At 42.3% G+C, this 23,640-nt stretch overlaps 1 long non-coding RNA gene across 1 annotated transcript; it reads left to right on the plus strand.

Annotated features, from left to right (window-relative positions):
* Positions 1-219: 219 nt before the first annotated feature.
* Positions 220-23,193, plus strand: LOC116662581. Its single transcript, XR_004318557.1, has 3 exons — positions 220-273; positions 17,059-17,062; positions 23,078-23,193. It is a non-coding gene; the product is annotated as an uncharacterized LOC116662581 (long non-coding RNA).
* Positions 23,194-23,640: the final 447 nt, after the last annotated feature.

The following is a 23,640-nucleotide window of genomic DNA, read 5'->3' on the forward strand; positions in this document are numbered from 1 at the left end:
AATTGATCTATTTTAAGACTAATGCCGTTTATTAAAAATAAAGACCATGACTTTCAAAGAAGTTAAATACAGTAGAGACTTCCAGGATGGAGGGCTGTATTTTATTAAGACATATTTTTAAGATAATGATCAAAAATAAACAGTTATCAAACCACAGCGTGTTAAGCGTACGAGCCAAACAGTTGACTTCGTTAAGTCAAAAATGGTTGAATGGGAGTTCGAAATGTGCAGATACTGACAGGTATATATAGAATAGATAAACAAGATTATCCTGTACAAAACAGGAAAATGTATACAAGATCTTGTGGTGGCTCACGGGGGAAAAGAATGCGACAGTGAATCTATGCATGGGTAGCTGAGAAGTGCTCTGCACTGGAAATTGACTGCAACACTGTCAACTGACTGCAAGTCAATAAAATTAAATTTTTAAAAAAATGTTGAATGCTGGCTTTTGCAAATGGTGCCACCTTACGGGAATGTAAATTCAAGCAGTCTGTAAGCTAGTTAACGCTAACAAAAGCACATGATGACTTTAAGGGCAGGTCTATATTAGAACTGGAGGTGGGCCATAGACTACACTGACTCTGGCCGTGGCCAACTAACGTCTCTCCTTGACTTTGTTTCCCCAAATGGAAATGTCTTTCTAATTTCCTAATTTCCGTTTCAGTTCTGACTGTCTATAATTCAATCTGCACATTAAAAAAAAAAAAAACTATTTGCACTGGGATGTCAGCAGAACTCTTTTATTTAGTTGCAAACATTCACTGACGTAATTAATAAATCATCTCCCTTCATTAAAGCCATCCAGCGTTCATTGAGTGCTTGCCACGACCCAGGCACCTGGGCTAGGGGACTCCATCAAATCCAGTGGAGGGGGAAGGACTCCTGGAAATGTTACCATACCTATATCATTAATATCTTCCCCACAAAAACCCCGTCAGCAGTGACTCAAAGAGATACGGGTTCTTTTTCTAACATAATCATCAGCAAAGAAGTAAATGCTCCCTTGACAATAATTCAAATTACACCAACACAGTTTTTCTTAAATTCTTCTAGATTCTTAAGAAAGTAACCTCTTTTCCCATTTTGGGGGAGGGACGTTCTTGAAAATATCCCACGTGGTTGCTTAAGGCATTTGCTGAAAACTGAAATGAATCTCCCGTGCGTTTCTCCCTCCGTTCCATTGGTCTGTTAAGTGTCTATAACTCAGAATAGAGTGAAATCTATGTTTGAACGCTCTCTCCCATTTGCACAGCAAGTGTGTACACACGGTTGGGTGTGTTTGCTAATAATGATCAGGCCCTTCAAAATGGTTGTACTTTTCAGAATATTGGTTCTAGTTTAATAATCTTTAGAAATCTGGCATGTGTGGTGAGAAAGTTTTTTACAGTAATGAAAATCTGAAACAATCTAGACTCAAAGCTAGGGAAAAATTACATAAATTAGGATGAATTCTTATCATTGGATAATATATATATTAATATATACATATATATTTATTCTGTAAAATGACATTTAAATATATTTTGATGACAGGGGAATTACAATTTATAGGTAAAATCAGGACCAGGGCATTTGTTTAAAGATGGATGGTAAATACATTTAAAAAAAATAATAGTGGTTTTTCATGAAAGATTGGATCGTGATCAACCTTGCCATTTTCCATGTGTTCTTATGCTTTCCAGATATCGTAGAATAAACATGCTGCTTTTTGCAACATGGATGGACCTGGAGGTCATCATTCTAAGCGAAGTGAGCCAGAAAGAGAAAGAAAAATACCATATGAGATCGCTCATGTGGTATTAAAAAAATAAATAAATAAATAAATAAATAATTAAAAAAATAAATAAATAAACTTATTTACAAAACAGAAACAGGCTCACAGACATAGAAAATAAAGCCATGGTTAGTGGGGAGGGAAGGGGGTGGGAAGGGATAAATTGGGAGTTTGAGATTTGCAGACACTAACTACTATGTATAAAATAGATAAACAGCAAGTTTCTACTGCACAGCACAGGGAACTGTGTTATAGTGTAGCAACTTACAATGAAAAAGAATATGAAAATGAATATATGTATGTGCATGTGTGACTGAAGCATTGTGCTGTGCACCAGAAATAGACACGACATTGTAAATGGACTAGACTTCAATAAAAATATATTTTAAAATGCTTCTTTCAAAATCTGAAGACTTCCTTGAATATACTTACTTACATGGGTTTGTGTGTGTTCATATTTACGCAATATCCCACCTGGGTGGGACTGCAGGGGACAAGGTTACCACTGAAAAATATGTCCTTAAAAGACTTCAGAGAACGTTCATGAATTAAGGCCAGTGAGAAGGTGGGATATTAAGTTGTAAAGATGCTGTGTTCTTGGCATTATTTAGTTTAGTAAAAAGAACTCAAATGTATGGGGATCATTTAATAAAACAGAAAATGACTGGGATTATTTTGGACTGAGATTATTCTGCGTGGGCGGTGTTTTCTGCCATGAGGCGGTCCCTTCATTCATGCCCTGGCGGCAGCTCTGACCCCACAGATGCCGACTTTCTTACTTTGAGACGAGGAAAGTGTACACTTGCCAGACGGAACCCTGACAATACATTTGCCCAATGTGCGTAGTGCAAAATTATATCAATTCTTGCTTTCCCTGGTGGGTTAGAAATTCTAACCCTATGTTCTTAAAATAGAAATGTGTCCATTTTGATTGTAAAGCTTTCATTATTACCCAGCATTGCAACAAAACATTGTATATATTCTTTTTCCCTTTTGCTAAATTAATTTTTCAAATAAAAAAAATCCAAGTCCGGGTGTGATCTGGGAATTTGATTTTTTTTGTCACTTGATTGCTACCAAAAAGCAAAAAGAATAGAAAGACTTGAGCAATATATACCTGAAAATTAGATGTATGTAGCAAATGTACTAAATGATCAAACACCTCTGTTAGCCTTTTTCCTTCCCTTTGGGTCAGTGGTCTTTTTCAATGGTCCACTTCATCAAGCTGGAAGAAGCTTTGAAACGCGCTGGGTTTAAGGCTGCTTTGCCCCCTTGGAAAAAAAAAAAAGCTGTTTTTTAATTCGTATTTTTCAAGCTTGTCTCTCAAACTCCTGACAGCTGCCTGTTTCTAGAAGACTCACATCCTGCATTCTAAAATGCCGTTTTCGCACATGGTCAGAATTCCCAGACTCTGCTGTGACCCTGTGCGTCGACGAGGATATAGGCAGAGAACAGGGGTCCTTCGAGGCAATCGACTTGGCTTTCCTCCGTGTGGGTAAACAGCTCTTCCACAAGACCGGATCAGATAATTCCAGAAGGTCAAAAAAAGTCCCAAATGCCTCACGGGGGATGGGGTGGGAATTCTAGAGGATGTCACAGCCGGGGACGACGTGGGGAGGGCCGTCCAAAGCGGTGGCACTGACCTGCAGAGAGACAATACCTGGGCCATACGGGGTAGGCGACCTCTCCAGCAAGAACAGAGAACCAGCACCCCTCTGCACGGCTGTCCACAGCCAACACACGCACTTGTTTTTTTTTTTTTTTTGAATCTGTAATATTTGTGTTCAGACAAAAATAAATGATCACCGCTCTCTCCCAATCCTTAATGTTCATGTCACTGTTATTATGATAAATTCCTGAGCCACCACGGAATAAGTCGACCCAAGGAATAAAATCCCCATTGTCACCGTAAGTCATCTTTACAAACAACGGCAAACACGTCTTCCTTGTCAGCCCGACGCTGTGCCGGGAAACCAGGTGTCAGCAGATCAGAGACGTGCTATGTGCAACTCCGACGTCTTCAGAAGTTCCCTTGCTCGCTGGACATCTCTGGGGCAGGAGTGTGGAAGGCTCAAAGGGACAAAGCCGCCGCACACTTCAAGGACCATCACAGAGATAAAGGACAGGAGACAAAGGGACTAAGTGTGTTTTATCTTATTTGCCGAAGGAAGCCTCTGAATGGGTAAGAAGCCGCATCTGTCCATCAGACAGTGGTGCTCCAGGCCCTTGGTCACCGTGCAACAGGTGGTCCGTTCAGGGAACAAGGGGACAGACGACAAAGGCAGGTGACAGCCGGGGCGGGTGGGAGGCCAGAAGGAGACCCGCCAGGGGTGGAGAAATCAAACAGACGTGATTTTCATATTTGCGAAACCGAAAGGAACCACATTTCTTGTAAAAATGAGATTGCAGTGTGCATTGCAGATAAAAATACTCCGATGGTCGGGGACAGTCAGGCCAGCTCGACCTTGTGCATTTTAATAAGCTGGTTTTCCTAACACAAGCACTTTTTAAAAGACAGCAACTAGGTTTCCAAAGGAAAAGGGAAAAAAAAAAAGAGAGATTGTATTTTCAAAGTGATGTTGCCTGTGAATGATAAGATTGTCCCTCGTGGCTCTTCTCGACGTCAATCTAATTTGCCTCTAAATCGACAGAGTCTGTCTTTCTTATCTTGTTAGAAAAGGTTACAGATTTTTGTCTCATCCGTGTTAAAAAGAAAATAAAACATGTAAAGAGAACGGAGTTTGGAGGCGATGCCCTGGGAGTGCCACTTCGTAGCGGCGTGGCTTTTGGTACCACGGCAGCCGACAAAAGGAAGAGGATGCAGATGCTCTTTATGTAAAGGCCTGTTGTCTGTTGACCAACCATTTTCTTAAATCTCATTTGCTCTTGGTTTGCACTAAACGTGGAAGGATGGAAACCTCTCTGTACCTGTCTCTCCCCCAATGTAATTGGTCTGTTTATCTATCTACCCACATGTAGGTATGTTCACTAAGCAATAGATTGACCTATGTGTGTATGAGTCTTCAGAGGAAAAGGAAGGCCTGAAGAAGCTGTTAGGACCAAAAGCTTACCGACCTTGGACACCAAGAGTGATAAACTGAGGCTGCAAGAAGACAAAAGGGCCATGGCTGCGGCTGGAAATTGTGGGACCGCGACTGGGACATGCGTGCGCGGAACTAGGATCAGGGTCACTTCTGTGGATGTTTCTCCGGGTCCTGTTTCCATGTCAAGACCCGGTTTCCAGGAATAAAACTGTCCTTCTGTTGCTGGTGCAGACAAGGCATCTTTGTCGCGGGTACACACACCGTGCGAAAACCTGAGAACTCCAGAGCAGCTGAGAAACAGGACAGAGCAAAACAAGAAGAAAACAGAAACGTTTACAGCAGGTATTCTTAATGGAGAACTCTGCAATGAGGAAAAATAAAAGCTAACAAAACAAAAGTTTGCATCTTTCCTCCCCTGTTGCTGGCAAAGCAATCTCAACACACAATATTTCTCTCTGCAGCAAAGCACAGATTTTACTGTGTGCATTTGTGTCTGTTGCTCCCTGACTCTTAACATACAGCCAGGAATAGAGCAGCTGAGTGATAAATGTCTATTGAGCACATGCATCTCAAACTTTCCCTTTTCTGCTAAAAAGATTAAATAAGATGCAATATAAACTATACTTGACACACAGTAGGTACCCCCAGAGTGTCATGTTCTTTCCTCTTTTTTTTTCTTCAAATGGGACCAGTTTTATCTCTTCCTTTCCAATTTATATGCTTAAAAATTTTTTTAATTGACGTATAGTCCGTTTACATGTCAATGGCCAGTGCACAGCACAATGCTTCAGTCATACATGTACATGCATGCATTCCTTCTCATGTTCTTTTTCATTACAGGCCACTACAAGATATTAAATACAGTTCCCTGTGCTGCACAGTAGGGCCTTCCTCTTTATCAATTTTATATGTGTTAGTCAGTCTCTGCAAATCTCAAAGCCCAGTTTATCCCTTCCCACCCTCTTCCCCCGCTGGTAACCATAAGTTTCTTTTCTACGTCTGTGAGTCTGTTTCTATTTTGCAAATGAGTTTATTTGTCTTTTTTTTTTTAGTTCCACATATGAGTGATCTCCTACTGGCATTTTTCTTTGTCTTTCTCTGTTACTCCACTTAGAATGGCAGTCTCCAGGTCCATCCATGCTGCTGCAAATGGCACTGTTTATTTTTTTCAGTCCCTTTCTTCTTTCATGCAGGGGAATCCCCAGATCTCTGTGTAGCTGTTACATATCACTGCAGTGGCTTCCAGCTCTTCCCCAGACCATCCACACTTCGTCGTCCGCTTTGGCAAATGTTATTTCTGAAACGTTTCTCAAGTTCCTGTCTCGGTCCAGGAGACCCCTTGCGTCATTTCTTGCTGGATGATAACTCACAATGTTGATCATCTTACACATTTGGTTACACGTATGTCTTTGGGGGTAAAACATCTCTGTTCCATTCCTTGCCCATCTTTTAATTGGATGTTTGGACACATTTTGTTGTGTTTGCGTTGTATGGCCGTCTTACTTATTTTGGATATCAATCTCTTACCAGATACACGGTTTGAAAATATTTTCTGTCCCTCCATGGATTACCTTTTTATTTAATTGATTGTCCCTTTTGCCGTGCAGAAGCGTTTCAATTGGATGTGGCACCACTTTTCGTTCGTTTGTTGGTTTCTGTTGCCTTTGCTTTTGGTGTCAGATCCAAAACAATCATTGCCAAGGCACTTTTCCTTGGACTTTTAAATTTTGAGTCGTCCATTGAAGTCGTGAGTGCATTTTGAGTTACTTTGTGTGGGCAAAGTAAATACGAGGGCAGTTTCATCCATTTGCATAATTTTCCCAATGCCGTACACTGAAAAAGCTATCTGTTCCCCTCTGAGCATTGCTGGCCCCCAGATCATAACTATATATACATGGGATTGTTCCTGGGCCCTCGGCTCTGTTCCTTTGGTCTATGTATCCACTTTGCGCACCACTGCCACACTGTTTTATTACTAGAGCTTTGTAATATAGTTTGAAATGAGAACGTGTGATGCCTCCAGCTTTATTCTTCGTTCTCAAGATTCCTTTGGTTAGTCAAGGTCTTTTATGGTCCCATACAAATTTTAGGATTATTTTTTTCCTATTTTTGTGAACAATGCCCTTGGAATTTTGATAGGATTTGTTGAGTTGGTACATTCCTTTAGGTAATACGGGCATTTTAACCCTAACAGCTCTTTGGAATCTATTAACATGGGACGTCTTTCCATCTAATTGTGACTTTTAAAATTTCTTTCATTAACATCTTATCGTTTTGGGTGTGTAAGTCTCTCACTTTCTTAGTTAGATTTATTCCTACATATACAGTTGTTTTGGGTGCTGTTTATTTCATATTTGTTTCATTCTCATGTAGTTAATTGTTGGTGTACGAACATGCAACTGATCTCTGTGTGTTAATTTTGTTTCCTGAGACTTTACTGAATGGCTTACTCAATCTTACAGTTTTTTTGCTGGGATAGTTGCGATTTTTCCCTTTACGAGGTTAGGTCACCAGCAAACAGAGACGGTTTTAGCTCTTCCCTTCCGGTTTGAGTGACTTTTCTTTCTTTTACTTGCCTGCATGCTCTCGCTGGCACTCCTGGTGCCCTGTGGAACGGAAGTGCTGAGGGCAAGCCCCCTCGTCTTGCTCCTGGTCTTTGGGAGAAAGCTCTTAACTCTTCACCGCTGAGAATCAGGTTAGCTGTGGCTTTGCCATACGTGGTCTTTATCATTATGTTAAGATGTGCATTTGTCTGTATTCACTTTTTGAGAGCTTTCATTATAAAAGATACTGCATTTTGCCAAATAATTATTCTGAATCCGTTGAGATTTGACATTATCATATGGTTTTTGCCTTCTATTCTGTTGCAGCCCATGGATCAACCCCACTCGGTCGTGGTGGACGGTCCTTTTCATATGCTGTTGAATTCAGTTTGCTCCTATTTTGTTGAGAATTTATTTATTTGTATTCATCAGGGAAACAGACCTGTGGTTTTATTTCTTCTTTCTGGCTTTGATACCAGGGTGATGCTGGCCTCATAAAATGAGGTGGGGTGTGTTCCATTCCCTTTAATTTTTTTGGAAGAGTTTGAGAAGAGTTGGTTTATTTCTTCTTTCAATGTTTCACCTATTCATTAAAAGGATCCACCATGAAGACACCTGGGTTTTTCTTGGTTGGGGGGGTTTTGATGACTAATTCAATGAGCTTATTTGTTACTGATCTGTTCCAGATTTTTCTATTCCTTTATGACTCAGACTTGATAGGGTTGTATGTTTCTGGGAACTTATCAGCTTCTCTTCATTGTCCAATTTGTTGGCATATAATTGTCCAAAGTAGTCCCTTATGAGTTTTGTATTTCTGTGGTTCCATTGATAATTTTATTTATTTTTCACTGATTATTTTACTTATTTTTCATTGATAATTTTATTTTTTCAATGATTTTGTTTATTTTTCATTGATAATTTTATTTTTTCATTGATAATTTTATTTATTTTTCATTATAATTTTATTTATTTTTTATTGATATTTTATTTTTCATTATAATTTTATTTATTTTTCATTGATAATTTTATTTATTTTTCATGGATAATTTTATTTATTTTTATTCTCCCTCTTTTTCTTGGTAATTTTCTACTCAATTATGTTTATCTTTTCAAAACACCACCTCGTAGTCATTGACCTTTTCTAGTTTTCTGTTCTGTGTTTCATTTATTTCTGCTCTGATTTGTTTTTTAATATCTCTTTGGACTTAGTCTGTCCTGTTTCCTTCTGGTTCCCAGAGGTATGGAGTTAGGGTGTTTATATCAGATTGCCAGAGGGACTAGCCCGAGTGTGCGCATGCTGGCGGGGTTAGCTGCAGGGGTCTCAGCTGGTGTCATGCATTTCTGCAGCTGGGGAGGGGTCCCAGGTTCTGGCAGGGGCCGGGGGTAGGGAGGAGGGAGGAGTTCAGTTGCCTGGCACCCGTGAATGTGAACACTCGTGGGGCTAAAACTGGTGAGATCTGCAGGCATCTACAGTGGCTGTGTTGGCCATGGGTTTCTTCCATGGTCAAAGCTCCCGTTGTCACCTGCAGAGCAGGTGGCTGAGCACCCAGCTCTCTCCTGCTGCATGCTGAGAGTGACATCTGCTTTTCGTCCTTGTTGCTGTCTCTGGAGGTCCCAGCCTTACCAGTCTAGGTGAGGTGAAGCCACAGTGGGACCTTCATGTGGTGCCCAGCACTGCTGGGGAAACCGGTCCTCCCTCTGCTCTTGCTTTCCTGCTGAGGGCAAGTCTTTCTAGCCAGACTCAGAACTCGGCAAGGCCGACCTGGAAGATGGGGTGAGGTGGCACAATGAGCCTGACTTCCTTCTCTTTCTGTGCAGTTACCCATGTTTTTCCTTCCCCTGTGATGCTGAAGTTTCTCAAGAGAACTCCAGATCAGTTTTTTGTTAATTATAGATCTTTGTAGGAGAATGGAGACCAGGGTCTCCTACCAGGGTCACCAAATTCTTTGAATCCACTTTGGCTTTTGTTCCAGTAAATATTGATTTCGATGGCCAAAAATAGCCACATTTTTCTGATGGACCATCACCCCAGCACCATTCATTAAATACCTGACATTTTCACCTGTTGATTTAAGATGCTCGTTTCTCAGTTATTCACTTTTATAGGTTCTCTTTCTGAGCTCTCGTTCTGTTTATCTCTTTCTGCAAAATGACCTCAGCTTTATAACAGCCATTGTGATTTAAGCGCATTTTATTATCTTGTAAGTCAAGTTCTCTCATCACTTTTTGAATCAAAGATTTCTTAGCTATTTTGTTTATATATATAAAGATAGACAGAAGGAGAAGAAAGAAAAACAGTTGAGAACAGGGCAAGAGTGTGTTAGAATATTAAAGAAGAAGATGTAATATTCCATTGCACACTCTAAACTCCAACGTGCGTTTTCTGACCTATTTCCAATCACTGCTGAGCCAAGCCGGATCGGTTATAATTCTGCGGCTGTCGAGCATCACCCTTCTGTTCTGATTTGTGGCTCAAAGCTGCCTTTCATCTCTGCCACCTCGCTCCGTGCATGCAGAAGGGAAGATTGCTCCAGAGATCCGGCAACTCACCCAAGGGCAAATAAATGCTTTGTGGAAGCTTCCAGCCCTCTGTGCGGACCTTGCAATTATTGAGCTGAACCCGAGATAGAAGATGGATTTTTTTTTTCTCCTCTAAATCTTACTGAGAGATCTAGGTAATGCTATGCAAATTGCTGAGGATAAAAGGCAACTTGAAAGCCGGAGGACCGGGGAGGAGCAGGGCCGTGGAGATTGCTGATGGTAGAGAGGAAGGCTGACTGGGGCAAGGCCCTCTGAGGTGTTCTGAAACCATCACTTTTTGCTTTAGTGCTTCAAACAGCCAATCACTGCAGATCAAATTCTTTTCTTAAAACAGGGCTTTCAAATACGTATTATGGAAGCATATGCTCTGTTTAAAAGGTCACCAGAAATACTCATTACTTTTTTCCTATAGCAAATGTTTGGAACATCCACAAATAAGAATTCCAGCTCCATGTGAGAACCATGGTGTGGGTGAAGAGTGGAATGTAGCCACGACGTGGAATCGGGGTAGTAACAGCCTGCCTATCTGAGTCAGGTGTGGGACAGGTGGCTCTCAGGATGGACTGGCAGGAGCAACATGGACGGGGACAGGGCACACCCACTGAAGGAAGGACGCAGCCATTGAGGACAAACTGGTTACAACCAAGGTGGCAGGGGGTTTGACTTCCAGTTGACCGTGAGCCCCACGGTGCACCCACGGGCACCATGACTGTTCCTGGGCTGACCATGGTCAAAAAGTGGGTGGGGGCTTGATTCCTGGAAATCCCTGTCCCTTTCCCCAAAATAGTTGGAATAACCCGCCTACTCATTAACATATGAAATTACTGAGCTCATAAAATCTAACAACCCCGCACCCCGTGGTGACTCTCTTGTCTTCTGAGATGACCCGCACCCTGTCCGTGGAGTGTGTGTCTCTCTGAATAAACTTGCTTTCGCTTTACCATGCCTTGCTGTTGAATGCTTTCTGCAGTAGAACCAGAGGATCCAGTCAGAAAGTCTACTCTGAAAGCTTTGCAGCCCTTGAGTGTGCGGAGAGACCCATGAAAGTCTGTTGGAACCCACAACACTAGCCATGGACGTGCTTTGAGCAGAAGGTCCTCTGGCTCTCCTAGAACATGGTCACTCCATCAGCTGAGGTTTTCATGGGTACAGATCTCTGGGCTTCACCCTCAGACTCCTCCTGCCGAACGTCTATGATATGGCCCCAGGATGCACACTTCAGAGATCACACTCTCCAAGGAAGTCTGCAGTCCAGCCACATGGGTTGCCCTGCTGGGAACCAATGTGTTCGCTCTGCCCACTGCTGCTTGAGGAAAGGACTCACACTGGGCTGTTGGGTTATGAATTGGAGCACAGATTTAAGAATTTTTTTTAAATTTTCCCTTAGAAGCTCAAATAATTGCCCTTCAATTATTTTATTTCATTAAAATGAATAGCCTTCATTCTTTTTTTTTATTGAAGTACAGTCAGTTGCAATGTGTTAATCTCTGGTGCACAGCACAGATTATGTATATACATACATATATTCTTTTTCATTAACGGTTATTACAAGATATTGAATATAGCTCCCTGTGCTTATTTTTTAATCTATTTTTATATAGTAATGAATATTTGCAAATCTTGAACTCCCAAATTTATCCCTTCCTCTCCCCCCATAACCATAAGATTGTTTACCATGTCTGTGAGTCTGTTTCTGTTTTGTAGATAAGTTCATTAGTGTCTTCTTTTTTCTTTTTTTAAGATTCCACATATGAGTGGTATCATATGGCATTTATCTTTCTCTGTCTTTCTTCACTTAGAATGACCATCTCCAGGTCCATCTATGTTGCTGCAAATGGCATTATGTTATCCTTTTTTATGGCTGAGTAGTATTCCATTGTATAAATATGCCACATCTTCTTTACCCAGTCATCTGTTGATGGACACTTAGGTTGTTTCCATGTCTTGGCTGCTGTAAACAGTGCTGCTATGAACTCTGGGGTGCAGGTGTCTTTTCAAATTTGAATTCCCTTTGGGTATATTATGTCCTTTCTTATTGTTGAATAATCTGTGGTCAAGTCACCAATTTTGTCACCCAAGTTAGGGACTGAAACATCCATTGTGTGAGATCAGTCAAACTTAAATCAGCAAATGAATGTCCAGCTCAGTGGGAGGGAACTGGTGAAGAATGTGAAACAATTTCTCCTCCAAACTCCAGCTACAAAAGCAATTCTTCCAGCCTTGGATTTCCTGTAGACTCTGATGGGGTGCGCTGCCTTTGAGGGGCACACACTTCCTTGGTGGGTCCTTCTGTGAGTCTCCCCCATCTCCCCACCTCCACGTATTTGACCAAAGCCATCAACAGTGGCTAATCCTTCTGTGTACTTCCAGAACAGAACATACAGTCTGATCACTGGGACATTTCAGGCAATCAGAAAACGTCCCGTGAATGACAAAATGGTGGCGGACAATCAAGGTCGTAGAATTGTTTTTAGAATCAAGGTCGTAGTGTTAATTCTTCTTTTTTTAATTTTACCCCCATAATTTCTATATTTTTTTTCTTGTACATATTTTTTTTTTTATTGAGGTATAGTCAGTTTACAATGTGGTGTCAACTTCTGGTGCCCAGCACGATGCTTCAGTCATACATGCACATACATATATTCATTTTCACATTCTTTTTCACTGTAAGTTACTACAAGATATCAAATATATTTCCCTGTGCTATACAATATGAATTTATTTATCAATTCTGTATACGCCAGTCAGTATCTGCAAATCTCGAACTCCCATTTTATCCCCTCCCACCTCCCTCCCCCCGGGTTAATTCTTTACTCCTTTCACCCAGATTTTGAACATCGAGGTACTGTAACTGCACGAGTTACTTCATTTTGCTCTCAAATGAACACCCATTTGCATTCTGGTGGGTTTGACTAATGTCACACTTACCTCCACATCTCTGGTCTGAGATCTCCGAGCGACTTCGATAGAAGCACTGAAATATGGCCTGTTTCCACCCAACTTGGTCTCCTGCCAACAGGCCTCAGAGCCTTTATCTCTGTGCTGTCACTGCCCCCATCTTCTGTGCTAAGAGTCCTTCGGAGGGTGACCCTGAAACTCAGTCCTCCAGAAAGCTCGCCAAAGTCTTAAACGTAATCCAGAACTAGATTCCTTCTCTGACACAACTTCCCAGACTTCTGCTCCCTCCATGTCCCCGTCCCTTAGAAGCACATTCGTTTTAATGCTGCAGTGAACACAGGGGTGCAGACAGCTCTTTGAGACCTTGGTTTTATTTCATTGGGATATATACCCTGGAGTGGAGCTGCTGGATCATACGGTAGCTCGATTTTTAATTTTTCGAGGACCCTCTGTACTGTTTTCCGTAATGGCTGCCCCGACTGACATTCCCACCCACAGTGCGGGAGGGTTCCTGTTCCTGCACGCCCAACATTATCGTGAACCCCAGCTTCTCCCTTCCTGGGCGTGTCCTCATGTCAGCAGGCTCATCTCTTGCACTTGCCCTCCAAATCCTTTCCAAATCCACCTGGCGCCTCAGGACCCCTTCCCTCTTGCCCGCTGCCAAGGGCATCCTGCAAGTTTCCACCTTGGCCCAGTCCCTCCTCCGCACGCCTGCTTTCCTGCAAGCACTCTGGCCCTGCCTCGGGAAGGACGGTTTTTTATTTTTCTTCCATCCTCGGAGAACACTGTTGACTTTGCGTATGAAAGACCCATGTGATGAAGCACACGCTGGCTTTATTACATGCACAGGCTCTGATCCTGTTCTGTCCACACGCCATTAGCCCTGATACGAGGACAACGAGAACCGCTCGTTTCCAAGATGGATGGGTGTCCCCGCCTGGCGCGCTGAAGGAGGCAGCAGTGCATATTCATGAGGGAAACGGGCAGCTCCCAAGCACTCAAATGATTCTCTATAGTTAAAAATAACCAGACGTTCAGGGAATGAAGTCAGGTCCTGGATCGCTGTCATGCTTGGGTGTGAAAAACAGATCTTTGGCGTCTGTATGACCCGGAATGTGGCTTAGTGTCATCTATGCATTCAGGATGTTAATATACATGTAGTAGCCACTGGGAAGAGAAGACAGTATCGACATTGTGTCTAAGTCTGTAGACAACTCTGCTGTGTTCGGCACTGTGTCTGGTGCACGGGGCGTGATTAATTTTCTTCCTTCTAAAGCAGCTCATCCCGATTGGTTCCTGTAGCATAAAGTTGGAGAAACGAATTCTGTATATAGAGGCTTGAAGCACCGTGTCCCAAACAGGTCGCTGTGAGACATACCCTCTGTGTAAGGACCCTGAGAAGACGTCCCTTGAGCAGTGAACCTGCCCTCGACCAGTGTCATCCAATTCCAGAACGTGCGGTGTCTTGCAGTGACGCACAACATGCCTTGCTTGCCGTGCGTTGGTCAACCTCTTTCTGAGTGCTTTGTCTGCAAACTGGAAGGTGAGCTTGGGAAGAGGGCATCCAACGTTGGTCCTGAATAGGTGCAATTATGCCTAATTGAGTTTGTTCATCTCACGAATAAATGACTTGTAAGCAGAAATCCAGACAGTCTGTCATGAGACCATGAGAGGTAAGTGTCCAGTCCCTCGCTGCCCGGCTACCAGCATGCGGCCCTCAGCGAGGACCGAATCTGGCTCTGGGGATAAAAAAGGGAATGGAAAAGCAGGTGCACTTAGACATATTTCGTCTTCCAAATCAGAGTTTCAGGAAATGTATTAGATTTGGAGACATGAGTCCTGGCCAAAAAAAAAAAAAAAAAAAAAAAAAAAAGTCCATTTTTAAACATTACAATGGGAACAGGTCACCTTTATATAAAAATCTCTATAGACTTTCTAACTATAAAAGTTTCTGTTTTCTGTGTTTCTACTTTATGAAAAATAACTAAATAGGAAGCAAGTTCTTCCTTATCATCCCTCAAAACAAGGAGATGATGCCAGAGGATTTAACTGCTGCAAAGAAGAAACAAAGAGTGGGCTCTCTGGTCTTTCCTGCCTTTGCCCTGCTCCCCGACCCCCACCCCCTTCCGTCCTTCCTCCCCAAGCATCAGAGTCACGTGGCTGTTACCCCAGTGTGGTAAGAGGCCAATTTCAGGTCTCAGAATCGGGAGTCAGTTGCAAATGGACCCACCATGCTGGAGTCACATGGGTCTGCTTTTTCCAAACTACGTTTCTTTATTTTTTTTTTCTGTTTATTTATTCCATGTAAGAGAATTTCCTCGGAGGTCTACATGGCTCTGTTAGCATCCACGGCCCGTCTGCTCATACTTAAGGACACGGACCGTTGAGGGAGCGGGTAGCTCAGGGGTGGAGGGTGAGCTTTGCATGCACGAGGTCCTGGGTTCAATCCCCAGTCTCTCCACTGAAAAAATAAACCTAATTACTCCCCCTTCCCCCCCCAAAAATAGCAAGCAAGCACCAGCATGGATGAGATAAGAGCCATCAAGTGTCCTGACCCCTCTCTCCTCCCCGCCCTCTTAGTCTACATTTTCTCCACCACGGAGAACCCGCATTTGCTAAGGGAGACAGATGTCACCTTCAGTGACACCAGTTGAAATCAGAGTTGCTTAAGGATGAATTTTGTTGACTTAATAAATCCTGTGGGCAGACATGGACATCACAAGAACAAAGCCTTATTATTCAGAAATTGTGTAAAATTATCACACAAAGTCACAATGGTCCTTTTTGTCATTTTTAAGGGCATGTTTTTATTTTTCCGTCACTGCTGTCCTCATTGTGTTTCATAAGGATAAAAATACAATTAAGAGGAAACGACTTGCACTTGATTACATTTCTGTGAGGACTTCCCTTGTAACTTTTGTGCAAGTGTCCTCTTTTTAATGTTGCACGGGGACTCACGGATCTGTAAGCAGTCTTGGCAGTGCACACAGTTCATATTAAATTAATAAACAGTCCCAGAGGCAGTAGTCATAAGCTCAGCTCTCAGGAGAAAAAAATAAATAAAGGAAAAAAAAAACAGCATACTTGTACGTGTTATATATGTATTAACTTCGCATCTTTTGAAGGTACAGTTTTCCAATTAGCTGAAAAGTTTTAGGCCATATGAGCAATACTAATGTTTTTGGAATCCAAGCTACAGTATTTTTTTTATTATACTTAGACCTCATAAATGCAAACAGAAATGCATTTGGAAGAGGTGCGTACCCCTGCTGACCCCGTTCGGATATTATGTTCTACTAGACCAGAAAATATTCAAGCAAAGCTAAAGCTGGTGTCAGGGAAACTGGGATGTTTTGCTCAGCTCTGTGACCCTGCTCAATTTTTCCTGAATCTTCTAGCAGCTTTTGCAGTAAGGAAAAATTAAATTCCGATATTCTCCAGCAGCCAATTTAACTTGGAGCTGGTTCCCCAATGACCGTCTTCTCAGTGGTTCCTAATGGTTCTCACTCATGACTTGTCGATGCCTTGAAAGGCAATCACCTTAGGGAGCCTCTTCAGAAGATTTCAAATGCCCATTTTCTATCATGATATGGAGGAAAAAACTTGGTATTTAAATTTTTTTTAATTTAGACTTCCAGGATACCATTATTAGCTTCTTGAATTATTCTGATCAGCAGGGGGAAACAGAAGAATGCTGTATGTGGGATCCACACAGAAAAAAATGTTTTTTTATGACAACTGTCTTGCTTTTATTTACCTATTTTCTCCATGTGTTATCAAGTCCACACTTGTTCTGCTCGCCACATGACAGGCCGGTAAATCAGGAGACAAGGTGTTGGGGTGGGGAAGAGTGACTTTAATCGGAAAGCTGGCAGATGGAGAAGATGGGGGACTCATGTCCTGGAGAGCCATCTTCCCCAAGTCAGAATTCAGGCTCCTTTTATACAAAAAGCAGGGAGGGGGTATGGCTGGTTGTTGCAAACTTCTTGGTTTTGGAAAATATGCCCAGCTCTTCCCAAATGCATTGAAAAGAATTTGCCAGCAAAGGCACACTGCAGTATGACTCTCCCACCTGAGAAATGTCCTAAGTCCAGCTGAGCAAATAAAGGTCCTGCACAAAACAATTTAATCATTTCCTACAGTATCAAAGGCACATCAAAATGCTTTGTTGGCACCATAAAAAAAATTTTCTGACCCTAAAAATAGTACATGATTTTTGTAGAAAGTTTGGGGAGAAGATCGAATGCCTAGAGAGGCATGTAGCATTCACGCTACACTCAGCATTGTCATAGTAAACCCTTGCATGTTCCTTGACTGTAAGACATGAATACTTCTTAAGTCATAGTTTTTTTTTAACAACCGCAAAACTTTTCCCTGTGTGGATGTCCCATATTTTAATTAACCTTTCCACGACATTTAAATGCATATAATCTTTGCCCTTCCTTTTTGTGTATGCAATTTATTTCCCCACAAGAAACCTCAAGCAGTGAAAATTTGTGATCAAAAGTATGAATATTTTTATCATGTGTGATAAATATTGAAATTTACCTCTACAGTGTGTTTATCTATTTGACCACATTTTTTCAAAGGTAGATACTATCATTTTTTTTAATTACCATGAGGGTAAAAATGTATACTGTGGTTATAATGTTCATCATTTGAATTCTTGTAAGTTTCCATTTCCATATGTTTATTTATCACTTTTATTTTTTTTTGATATCCAAGACCCTGTCTGGGCTGTATGTTTTTCTCAGTAATATCCATCTTGGGATATTTACTAACCTAGTCTTTTAGGAAGTTTAAGTGGTGAGTAACTAAAGACGGGGCAGTAAAGTTCTGGCAGTCAGACTACAAACAGATGACACGGAATCACTGACATTATTTTGTGCGAGACCTACTGCCAATCCCAGGCGTGGAGTTACTGCTGTTGGAGTCGTTTCTTCCCATCTCCAGATAGGCCCGTTCCCAAGGGAACGCTCATTAAAACTTTAAAGAGTCCAGCACAGAGTCCAGGACAGGGTGACGCCACGGGGGGCTTCCACACGGAGGATTAAATGGCAGGCTTGCCTTGGTGCAGAGGGCGCTCGACAGTGTCCCTGGCACTGTTTTACTGGGACAGTCCCCGGTGTTCTGCTTCAGAGAGAGAGCACTCTTCGAATAACAGGAGCTCATAGAAAGTTGAATGCAATTTAATAAAGGACTTTCAGAGACATCTGATTTTCTCTCAGACGGAATACAGGGGACACAGAGGTTCCTTCTCCTCTCTCCCCCTTGCTCAGTGCCCACCCCAACAGTTACACAACAGCACAGTGCAGTGCTGTGACCATGGCAAATGCTTGTGCAGAGAGCACTCCCATCTCAAAACATGAAGATTCACCATCTCAGGCCCCAACCACAAAAGGCAAAGACACTGTGTCTTCCCAACCTGGTTCCAAAGACCAGCTTGTCCCAAAGGACCACAGAAAAGGCTTCCAGAATGAGCTAGACTCTGGTGTGAATGCAGCACAGGACAGAAAAGTGGAGGAAACCTTCCAGAGCCAGCAAATGCCCTACAGCCACCAGGAAAGCTAGGCTGGACTGCAAGGGTGTCTTGATGGACCATAAATAAGACTGCATTCTTTTTGGTAATGAACTTCCCTGCACATTCATATGAACTTCAGTGCAGTGGGGCAGAGGGTGCAGTGTGAGGGGCGTCCGTCTCACCGAGCAGCATTCAGCCCCCCACTGACTGTGGCCCGATGGAACTCACCCATCCACGCATTTACTGGATATTGACGTAGGCATACGACTTGCTTTGGCCAACGAAATGAGAGCAGAAGTGATGTGTCTCCCTTCTGTGTGGAAGCATTTAATTTCTTTCTTTTTTTTTTTTTTTTTGATCATTGTTCTTTGCTTATGGAAATTTGCAGATAATGTGCTTTTTTTTTTTTTTTTTTTTTTTTTTTTTTTTTTTTTTGCTAACTTTTCGTGGCAACCTTGAGTCAAGTAACACTATTGGTACCATTTTCCCCAACAGCGTTGAATCCCTTCATGTCTTTGTCACATTTTGGCAATTCTTGCAATATTTAAAGCTTTTTAATTACTATTATATTCATTGTGGTGATTTGTGATCGGTGATGTTTGGTGTTGCCACTGCAATTGTTTTGAGGGGCCACGTACCACATCCACATAAGAGTTTGAACTTAATCACAAAGAGTGTGTGTGTGTTCTGACCGCTTTACTGACCAACCGTTACCCCAACTCCCCGGCTCTTCTTGGGCCTCCCTTTTCCCTGAGACACAACAATATTGAAACTGGGCCAGCTGATATCCTTATAATGCCCTCAGGTGTTCAAGTGGAAGGAAAAGTCACCCATCTCTCATTTTAAATTAAAAAGTAAAAATGTTTAAGTTCAGTGAGGAAGGCATGTTGAGAGAGGTCAAAAGCTGGGCCTTTTGTGCCAAATAGTTTGTCAAACTGTGAATCAAAGAAAGCATTCTTGAAAGGAATTAAGCAGGCTATTTCAGTGAACACACAAATGACAAGAAAGTCAAATAGGATTGTTGCTGATATGGAGAAAGTCTGAGTGGTGTTGGTAGCAGATCAAACCAGCCCCAAGGTCCCCTTCAGACAAAGCCTCATCCAGAGCCAGGCGCCGACTTTCCCCAATTCTGTGAGGGCTGAGCGAGGTGAGGAGGCTGCGGAAGAAAAGTCTGAAGCCAGCAGAGGTTGGTTCGTGAGGTTGAAGGAGAGAAGCCGTCTCCATGACATCAAAGTGCAGGTGAAGCTGCAGGTGTGACGTGGGGATGGCAGCAGGGTCCCCAGGAGATGCAGCTCAGATCATTCATGCAGGTGCTGCACTGAGCAACGGGCTCTCCATGTGGATGAAGTGCCTTCTGCTGGAAGGAGATGCCAGCTGGGACGTCCATAGCTGGAGAGGACAAGTCAATGACTGGCTTCAAAGCTTCAAAGGACAGTTCTCTTGTCAGGGGCTAATCCAGCTGGTGACTTTAAGTTGAAACCAGTGCTCATTCACTATTCTGAAAAATCCTAAAGCCCTTAAGAAGGAAGCTCAGTCTACTCTCCCTGTGCTCTATGATTGGAACAACAAAGCCTGGATGACAGCACATCTCTTCACAGCATGTTTTAGCAAAAATTTTAAGTCCACTGTTGAGACCTATGGCTCAGGGGGGAAAAAGATTCCTTTCAAAATATGATTGCTCATTGACAAGGCACCTGGTCACTCGAGAGCTCTGATGGAAACGCACAATGAGATTCATGTCATTTTCACACCTGAACGTCCATTCTGCAGCTTCTGCATCAAAGAGTCATTCTGATTTTCAAGTCTTATTATTTAATAAATATATTCCACAAGGATGTTTCTCCCATAGACAGTGACTCCTCCAGTGGATCTAGGCAAAGCCACTTGAAAACCTTCTGGAAACGACTCGCCATTCCAGATGTCATTAAGAACATTTATGAATCATGGGAGCATGTCAACATAATATTAGTCTGGAGGGAGCTGATGTAAATCTCATGGATGACTTTCAGGGATTGGAGGCTTCAGGGGAGGATGCAACTGCAGATGTGGTCAAGATAGTAAGTGAAGTGTGGGACCGAATTCCTTCCATCTCATGATAAAAATTTAGCAGAGGAGGAGTTGCTTCTTACGGATGAGCAAAGAAAGTGGTTTCGTGAGATGATTTTCCTCCTGGTGAAGTTGACTGTTGAGATGACAACAAAGCGTTTAGAATATGACAAGAACTTAGTTGATAAAGCAGTGGCAGGGTTTGAGAGGACTGGCGCCAGTTTTGAAAGAAGTTCTTCTGTAAGTAAACGCTCTCAATCAGCATTGCTTGACCCAGAGAACTCTTCATGAAAGAAAGAGCCAATCCATGTGGCAAACTTCACTGTTGTCTTAATAAACGTTCACAGCCTCCCCAACTTTCAGAAGCCACCACCCTAATCAGCCAACAACAGCACAAAGCAAGATCCTCCACCAGCAAAAACATTACGACCCCTTGAAGGCTCAGATGATGGTTGGCATTTTTTAAGCAATAAAGCATATTTTAATTAATGTGTGTACACTGCTTTTTTTGACATTATGTTACTGCACACTTAATAGACTTTTACACACACTGGAAAACCAAAAATACCTGTATCTCGACCCCAAATTATCAAGTCAATCCATGGTGGAGATGAAATTCAGTCCATGACTCCAGTATGTCATGATGGAAATGTTTTATAGCCTGAACTTTTAGTAGCTGGTCACCGGTCTCATCATAGTTAAAAAGGTAGATCAAAAATAAATTTTCTTCCAGGTTTATGTCCCTGTGTTAACCTAATTTCAAGAAAAATTAGGCTACCTTTGAACGTAAAATGCCTGTCATAGTGCCCTTCCCTTCTGAATTCTTAACATTACCGTCATGAATCCTTTCGAAGTCCTCAGTGGATTCTGAGCAAAGCTGACACTTTGTAGCTGCGAGTCCTGCTTGACCACATGACCTCAGCAGCTCAGGACCAAGGACAGATCCTTTGTCTCCAAAGACTTGACCCTGAATTTCAAAACCTAAAACCCAATCCAACCTTAGGAAGCACTATGCGTTGTGCAGAGAACATCCTTGCCCAAAAGACTGAAAAGAAGAGATCCATTTGACTCTGAGGAGTAAAGTCAAGCCCGGAGGAGGGAGGCCAAGCCAGGTCAGACTTTCCCTTTGCAAAGATTCTGCTAACAAGGCTGGTCACTTGTTATGCAGTAAGTGGCTGGGGCTGCCCCGTGTTGCCTCCTTCCTCAAGGAGTATAAATGTCCATCCAATTTCAGATGGTTTTGCCCTATATTGTAAAGAACAATTTATATTTGACCTTCAGATTGGCATGCCCTCACCTACTGTGGTGCTTAGAAAAAATTTTAAACGTACGAATTTAGGAAATCACACCACAGACAGAAGGCAAGTTGTATGGCTGGAAGATTGCTACAAATGTTTTCCCCTTACACTTGGATTTAAATAGTTTTAATAATAATGATATCGCTGACAATTAATTGTTCATTCATTTAAGCCAAGGCTGAGTCTGCATTTCTTATTACTTTTATTTATTCATCAGTATAACAGTTACTAAAATCAATACACCTTTTAAATCCAATCTTGGCTACAATTTTTTTTTAAATTATTGTTTCTCAAAGTTCTCATTTTTCCTTGACCTTCAAGACAAACTACACTTGCGATTTTTCTTGTAACTTTTGACCAGCATTTCCCAGCACTCTTTGTAGAATCCTTTTTCTTTTTCTAACTCATACTTAGATATCACTGCCCCTAAAAGCACATTTATTTTTACTATACGCTGTATTTTTTATTATTTTCATTTACTTCTGTGTATTGAGTTACTGGATGTATTTCAAATTTTTTTTTTTTTAATATTTAGCTCAACTTTCTCCTGGGAAGCTCCAAATGGGTGTTTTATTTGGAGGTGACATAAACCCTCTATGTCTCAGGATGTACTTATTTTATTTTCTTCAGCAAAGCTTGTATCTCAACATCGTGAGAAAATAAAAAATGCATATTGGTCTCTGCTCATGGTTCCTGGCACCGAGCTCCTGAAGCTCTCATAATGTCCTAAATGATGCGATGACTAGGACCATCTCGTGTCCAAAAGAGACAACGCTAGGTGAGCTTCTGGATGGGGGGCCGGTCACCAGAAAGACCACGTTGTGGTTAGAAGCTTGGGCTTTTCAGCCCCACTCCTCCCCTCTTGTCCAGAGAAGGGAGATGGGCTGGAAATGAAGCGAGTAAGTGATCATGGCTGCCCTGCAGAAGCCGCCGTGAACACGGAACAACGCATCTCAGAGAGCTTCCAGGCTGGCCAACACATTCACATGCTACGTCCACAGGGACAGACGCTCCTGCGCTCACGGCCCCCAGGTCTTACCCACGTTGACGACGGTGAACGCCGGATGAGACCCTCGATTGCGGTTGCAGACACACACACGCACACACACACAACCTTGAGCAGACTCACGGACCTAAGAACAAGGTGGGCCTCTGAGATAAGAAACTGCAGGGAGTCAGACATCTTCAAGCACAGACCGTCCCCCAAGAGACGGGCCCCTTCGCACGGCCGTCCCTGGAGAGTGTCTCACCAGCTCCTAAATGAAGAAATGCGCCTGGTGAATGACGTGACTCCACATTCTCAGTAGCTGGATGTAAATATGATGCTTAAATTTTGAAATCCCAGTCTGTTCAAAAATTGTAGATACTGACAGGCATATGCAGAATAGATAAACAAGATTATCCTATAGAGCCCAGGGAAATATATACTAGGTCTCGTGGTAGCTCACAGCGAAAAAGAATGCGACAATGAATATATGCATGTTCCTGTGTAACTGAAAAACTGTGCTCTGCACTGGAATTTGACACAACATTGCAAAATGACTATAACTCAATAAAAAAATGTTAAAAAATATATATGATGCTCAAGGTGGTAGTTTAAGCAAATGAATGTCGTTAGCTTCCCAGTGTGAGCTCTTCTCCTCCTGAGAACCCCAGCTGTGAGCTGCTTACACGTTGAAGGAGCCTGTCCAGGTTTTGGCTCAGATCACTGAGCAAGTCCCACCCCCGCTCTGGCCCCTGCAGTTTTGAGAGGGTGAAATGAGCTGAGCATCCTTTTTTTAGGAGGAGAAGACTTTCTTTCCCAGGTGCCAAGGTGACCATGCATCCTGCTCATTCTGCATGCATGCTTGCAAACCCCATTCCTCCCTGGCTGAATCCTCAGCACATCTTAAGGTTTAATCTTTAATGCATTATCACTTAGCTATCATTGCTACACTGTATTCTTTGAATTCATAAAGTTCAAGAAAAGAAC

Source organism: Camelus ferus, unplaced genomic scaffold (assembly GCF_009834535.1).
Source record: "Camelus ferus isolate YT-003-E unplaced genomic scaffold, BCGSAC_Cfer_1.0 contig385, whole genome shotgun sequence".
Classification (NCBI taxonomy): domain Eukaryota; kingdom Metazoa; phylum Chordata; class Mammalia; order Artiodactyla; family Camelidae; genus Camelus; species Camelus ferus.